Source organism: Marmota marmota, unplaced genomic scaffold (assembly GCF_001458135.2).
Source record: "Marmota marmota marmota unplaced genomic scaffold, marMar, whole genome shotgun sequence".
In the NCBI taxonomy this organism is placed as follows: Eukaryota; Metazoa; Chordata; class Mammalia; order Rodentia; family Sciuridae; genus Marmota; species Marmota marmota.
This window is the reverse complement of record NW_025999943.1, coordinates 11437561-11444466: the sequence shown is the minus strand read 5'-3', so window position 1 is coordinate 11444466 and position 6906 is coordinate 11437561. Positions and strand designations below refer to the sequence as shown.

The following is a 6906-nucleotide window of genomic DNA, read 5'->3' as shown; positions in this document are numbered from 1 at the left end:
TTTTTTTAATGTGGTGCTGAGGATCAAACCCAGTGCCTCACACATGCTAGGCAAGCACTCTACCACTGAGCCACAACCCCAGCCCGGAAGCTAAGACACTTTTAAGTTACTCATTAAAAAAAAAAAATCACTACCACTGTCATGTATTACCCACACTAAGCATTTTCTTGCTTCTTTGCCCAGCTGTTTTCTCCCTAGTTCCAGAAGGAAAGTTGTCACCACTACTACCATCAACACCACTACTCATAGCTTTACCTGGTACTGTTTCCCCAACTTTTCCTCCCCCATATCTCCCCAAAATCCCTTGCCCACTAGGCTGTCCCTCATTTGTATTCCTAAAGATTCGTGACTCGACTGTTTCAGCATTTATCTCAGTATTAGTAGCATTTTGCTTTCAAGTTCATACTCTACCAAACTGCGGAGCTCCTCCTAAAAAATATCTGTATATTTTCCCCCCGCCTAACACTATGCCTGGCAGACAGAAGGAACCTGATAAAAGTTTGCTAAAAGTAAGTTTAAAATAAATCATAACTCGGCACAGTGACACAGGCCTGTAATCCCACCAACTCAGGAGGCTGAGACAAGAGAATCTCAAGTTCAAGTCCAGGCTCAACATTATTATTTTTCTAGTTGGAAAAAAAATAAGCACAATCTTTAATTTCCAAACATGCACACTATTGAAGAACTGGAGATGCAGAAGTTAGTACTATGACCAGAATAGTGAAGGAAAAAAGACTAGAAAGTATGTCACAAGTTTCATACCAAATGGCAACTGTAATTTTCCACAGTATAACAAGATTTAAAAAGCTATCTATTGCCAGGCGTGGTGGCACACACCTGTAATCCCAGCAGCTTAGGAGGCAGAGGCAGGAGGATCCAAGTTCAAAGCCAGCCTCAACAACAGAGAGGCACTAAGCAACTCAGTGAGACCATTTCTAAATAAAATACAAAATAGGGTTGGGGATGTAGCTCAGTGGCCAAGGGCCCCTGAGTTCAATCCCCAATATCCCCCCTCAAAAAAAAAAAAAATAGGGGCTGAGGGCATAGCTTTATGGTATAGTGAGCTATGGCACCCTAAAAAATAAAAATTGAAAAAATAAAGAAATAATGTTGAGATACTTTCAGCAAAAACAATTAACTCCTGATCTGTTTATTCTTAATTATTAAAAAATTGATGAAATTAGCTATCTGCATCAGAAATAAATATCCAACAAACAATTTAAAATAATTCTGAACAGGATCTAAACTTATAGCTTTGGCCAGGCATTAAAAACAACTGTACCAAAAGAAAGACGGCTGAAAATGTGGTTCAGTGGTGGTGAATAGGGCACATGCCTAGTATGTGCCAATGCCCTGGGTTCAATCTCTAGCACTGCCAAAAAACAAAAACAAACTCGCACCAACAGAAAAAAGTAGGGAGAAAACATTTTTAGATGGTGAAAAAATAAATAAATTCATAAATTTATAAATATAAATGAGTTCATTTGTCTGAAAATTATGAGATTTAAGAAGATATTTTAATTATACGATTAAAGAAGACATTTTATATATAGTTAAGTAACCAAAGAATTGTTCACGAACCCTTATAATATGAACTGATTCAAAACTGGAAAAACTACTTTTCTTTAGTTTTATGAGGGTGGTGCAATAAGAGAAAGTGACCAAGTTAGATACATCTTTTCTCAAAGATCATCTACATTTACAAAGAAATGTTATCTATTCATAGCCTCAAAAATTGAATTTGTGGGGCTGAGACTGTAGCTCAGTGGTAGAGCACTTGCCTAGTATGTGTGCGATACTGGGTTTGATTCTCAGCACCACATAAAAATAAATAAAAATATTTATAGGTATTGTGTCCATCTACAACTAAAAAAAATTGTTTTTAAATAAAACAAACTGAACCTGGGAATAGATATTTTAATATTCTAACAAAGAATTCCAGCTAGACATGAAAATTAGTTCTCACGACAGATTGTCTATTAGGAAAAAATCTGGATTTAACTAGACACAATGGCACACACCTGTAATCCTAGCTACTTAGGTAGCCAAAGCAAAAGAATCATAAATTCGAAGCCAGCCTCCACAATTTAGAGTCCCTACCTCAAAGTAAAAAAATAAAAAGGGCTAGTCAGTCATAGAGCACCCCTGGGTTCAACCCTCATTACCACATACACACGAAGGGAAAAAATGCTGGATTTATGGATTTAATGAAATTTTTAAACAAGAGACTGCTTTGTAGCTTCATTCCACTGTATGATATACACTGTGCTCAGTTTTCTGAAGCAGAATCCATGAACAGTATTGTGGACAGAGATGTTTAAACTTTTCAGTACATTTAAATGCTATGAATCACCAGTTTATAGAACTGTTAAAAGAAATGGAAGACAGTGAACTTAATAATATTGGTTTGGTTTGGTTTGGTTTGGTACTGAGGTTTGAACTCAAGGGTGCTTAATCAATGAGTCACATTCTCAGCCTTTTTTATTTTTTGAGGCAGGGTCTCACTAAATTGCTTAGGGACTTGCTAAATTGCTGAGGCTGGCTTTGATCCTCCTGCCTCAGCCTCCCAAATTGCTAGGATTACAGGTATATGCCAATGGGTTGGCCAATGATACTGTTTTGGTTTTTTGTTTTGTTTCGGCCACTGCTCCCTGGTTGAGTTGTGAGAGGGCTTTTACAAGATTTAGTGCATTATTAATTCCTACTATCAACTAAAGGTTTTCTTAAAACAAAAGGAATGCTTGCCAATCATTCAATTGTCAAAGACAAAAATGTCTGTGGTTTATGTTTCCTTACATTGATACCACACTTTGATAACCACAGCTATTTAAGCATTGCAATAAATAAAAAAACAACTAGCTAGGCTTGGTGGGGCCAGGCCTATAATCACAGTGACTCAGGAGGGCTGAAGCAGGAGAAACTCCAGTGCAAGGCCAGCCTCAGCAACTTAGCAAGGCTCTTAAAAAAGACTGGGGATGCAGCTCAGTGGTAAAGAGCCCCATGGTTCAATACCCAGCACAAAAAAAAAAAAAAAAGAAAAAGAAAAAGAAATAAAAACTGCTGAGGGCAACAATATGGATGAGTAATGATGAATAAAAATTAGACACAAATATACAGTGTAAGTTTCCAATTACATGAAGTTCATAAAGAGGCAAAAAAAATCTTCAGTTATAGAAGTCAGGATGGTGGTTATCCAGAAATATGGAGCTGGTATTGACTGCCAAAGGACTCCTGCCTTCAGGGAATATACACACTGGGCGGTACCCTTACCAATGGCACACTTTCCTGGATATCTGTTGCTCCTATTTAGTGACTTCTAAAAACCTGTTCTAAGCAAACTAATTTTAATTATTTTTAGGTTGGAAACTAATCTTAAAAAAAGAACTTTTCATCAAAATCAGCCAGATAATCTTGGTTAAACTTCAATGACCTTAGCGGGAAATCTTTTGAAATACAAATTTAGAAGAAGACAAACTATAATGTCATTTTGTAACGTGGAAAATGTCAAAAATTCCCTACTAGACGACAGGTGGAATACAGATATGGGGCATCTTGACCCCATTTAAAAATACTGACTCACCTGAATATTCTATTACTGATACCTAAAATCAATAAAGCATAAATAGCAAAACATTTTTAAAGGGTTAGAACGTGTACTCAGACTTTCCACACATTAAAGTCTAAGGGACAAACTCATCAAACTGTTGAGCATCAGACATCCTATTTTTACTGTTTATCAATTACACCTCAGTAAAGCCGTTAAAAAAAAAACTGACAAATCGACAGACTTGAAGCCTCCAAAGACTGCTATGTGAACTTTCTTTAAAACAGTGGGAGATAAAATAAATTCTCTACACTGGTAAGCGGGAAAACTGGTTAGAAACAGCATATTAAAATACACCCTCAGACCCGTGAAAAGCAAGTAGCTGGACTGAGGAGGTGTTTTGTCCCTATAAAATACAACACTTCCTTGAAGGCCACGAATTCACACAAAGCTTTCAAAGAGACGCCCTGACAAGGCTGAGCGAGACGGACCCGATGGAGTGAAGCCACTCCACAGCCCATGCCAGAGCGGACGCAACTCCTGCGCGTGTAACAGGAGCCTCAAGTCTGCCCCAGTCCACGACTGAGACCCACCTAACCAAAAGGGAAGGCTCCCCAGGCTCTCGGAAGAACAAAGCAGCGCTAACCGAAGAAGCCTCTGAACTGCCACCGCTTGCCAGCGCCCGATTCCCTACGCGCCCCAGCGATACAGTGCCAAGGCCCAAGTCCAGCCCTTCGGTACACCCAGGCCCTCTTAAGGACTCGAGCAGCGGACAAGAGCTCGTCCGCTCCTATCGGCCACGAATTACCGATCAGCGAAGCTTCTTTGGTTCGGTCCACTCGAATTAACGACAGAATTAGCCCGGCATTTACAAAAGAGCCGCCACAATTACCGCGGCGGTCGGAGCCACGCCCCCGAACAGGTCCCGTCCCACCCGACCCGAGGGCTCCTGGGAAGTGTAGTTTCCACCGACCCCTTCGGGCTTTTGTACGGGCATCACTGCACCCACACAAACTACAGCTCCCAGCGACGCCACTCGACAGATGTTGCCTAGGGAATGGACTGCGAGCCGCCTTCGGCTCCGCGGAAGTTTGGTTGGGAGGGGTGGGGCCGGAGCTGAGTGAGAAAGACGTTTCGGAGAAAGACGTTTCGGAGAAAGACGTTTTGGAGAAAGACTGCGGAGGTCTGCGCTCTAGCCCAAAGCCTTTGAAAATTAGAGCGAGCACACGCTAGAGCTCCGAATTCCCTGCTGAGCAGGAAAGCCTAGGAGACCAAAGCTTATCTGGAAACCCACGATTTTTTTTTTAACCTTTGCTTTCCGTTTTGGCAGGATTTGACTTAATAAAGACCCAGTTTAGCCGGGCGTGGCGGCGCCTGTGTGTAATCCCAGCAGCGTGGGAGGCTGAGGCAAGAAAATCAATAGTTCAAAGCCACCCTAAGCAGTTTAGCGAGACCTGATTTCTAAATAAAGTATTTAAAAGGGGGGGAGGGCTGGGGATGTGCTGTCCATGGTTGGCCGCCCCTGGGTTCAATCCCCGGGCACCACGCCCCACACACCAAAAAAATAAAACGTTTAAAAAGGATGGGAGCTGAGCGTGGTTGCGCACCCTTGTAAACCCCACAGCTCCAGAGGCAGAGGCAGGAGGATCGCAAGTATGAGACCAGCCTCAGCAATTTAGTGAGTCCCTGTCTCAAAAAAAAAAAAAAAACTTAAAAGGGGTTGGGGATGTAACTCAGTGGTAAAGCACGCCTGGGTTCAATCCCCAGTACCACTAAATAAATAAAAAGGGGCAAGGGAGGGCCTTGTGTCTGCCACACTATTTCATTGAAAAAAAAAAAATCCCTGTGAGAATTCACTCCAAAAATAGTCGTTAGCCATCTATCCTTAATGTGGCTAATAGGTAATTTGGCAATGCATGTCAATTAGGTATGAAAACTTTCTTTTGAACGCTAAAAGCACAAAACAAGATATATATATATTTATATTTATATATTTATTATTAATTTATTTATTTATTTTTATTGCCAACAGAGTGCTTCATGGGTGCAGACAAGACACTTTAGGACAGTACAGCAGGTCAGGTTACCACAGTTTACATACCTGGCTTCGTGTGTAACAGTAGGGCTAGGGCTGTAGCTCAGTGGTAGAGTGCTTACCTAGCATGCATGAGGCGCTGGGTTCTATCCTCAGACTATATAAAAATAAACAAATAAAATAAAGGCATTCTGAATATCTACAACTACAAAAAATAAATTTTAAAAAAATCAAATGAGGTGTTATTTATAAGAATAAATATAGTAGTTGAAACAAAATACCACTGGTTAAAGATAACATTTCAGGGAGCCACCCCAATGGCTCATGCCTGTAATCCCAACTACTCCAAAGGCTGAGGCAGGGCTGCAAGTTAGAGAGCAGCATGGACAATTTACTGAGACCCTGTCTCAAAATAAAAAACTAAGCAGGGTTGGGTTGTAACTCAGTGTTAAGAGTGTCCCTGGTTTCAATACCAGGTATAGTGGAGTGGGAAAGGTCCTTCTTTCCTAAATCAAGATTTCCCTGCTTATCCCTCTGCCCTTCTACTTCCTCTTATAACCAAAGCCCAAGAATTCCAAGATTACACACTTGTTTCAGATGCTGGATAAGGACCAAAATTATCTTCATCTTCATTTCATTTGAAAGCATACCCCAAAATCATCTTTGTTAAAATATGTATTATTGAGGGCTTGGGTTGTAGCTCAGTGGAGAGCACTTGCCTAGCATGTGTGAGGCACTGGGTTCTATTCTCAGCACCACCTATAAGTAAATAAAATAAAGGTCCATTGACAACTAAAATGTATTTTAAAAAAATAGTATCGTTGAGGGAGTCACAACATCCTCTACTTTTTGTGCTGATTTTACTCATATGTTTATCCTAATATAGTAGGTAGTACCACATTGCTTGTTAATTTGATAAATGAATGTATTCTTTTATCACACTCAAGTCTTAATTGTTAAGGTTCTAATATATGTTACCATCATATTTAAAATTACCATATATTTTCAAAACTACTAAGCTTGAAGGGTCCTCCAAATCCATGACAGGATGGAAGGGAAAGAAAGGATTTCATTTTTAGTTGTAGTTGGACACGACATCTTTATTTTCTAAATTGCTGATGCTGGCTTTGAATTTGCAATCTTCATGCATCGGAGCCCTGAGGGCACTATCTCTGAATTGTTAAGAGCCCAGTTTGGCCCAGTTACCAGGTGGCTCACACCTGGTAATCCCAGCTACTTTGAAGGTGGAGGCGGGAGGATTGCGTGTTAGAGGCCAGCCTGGACAATTTATTGAGACCCTTTCTTAGAAAAAATAGGAGGAGGGTGC

At 40.5% G+C, this 6906-nt stretch overlaps 1 protein-coding gene across 4 annotated transcripts in view; it reads right to left on the bottom strand.

Moving 5' to 3' along the window:
- Nucleotides 1-4482, bottom strand: part of Cenpj (centromere protein J) — a 53914-nt gene extending 49432 nt beyond the window's left edge. For all 4 annotated transcript variants that reach the window (XM_015499361.2, XM_048801454.1, XM_048801453.1 and 1 more), the window contains exon 1: nucleotides 4353-4482. The gene's annotated coding sequence lies outside the window, so the exon portion shown is untranslated. The remainder of the gene's footprint in view (nucleotides 1-4352) is intronic.
- Nucleotides 4483-6906: the final 2424 nt, after the last annotated feature.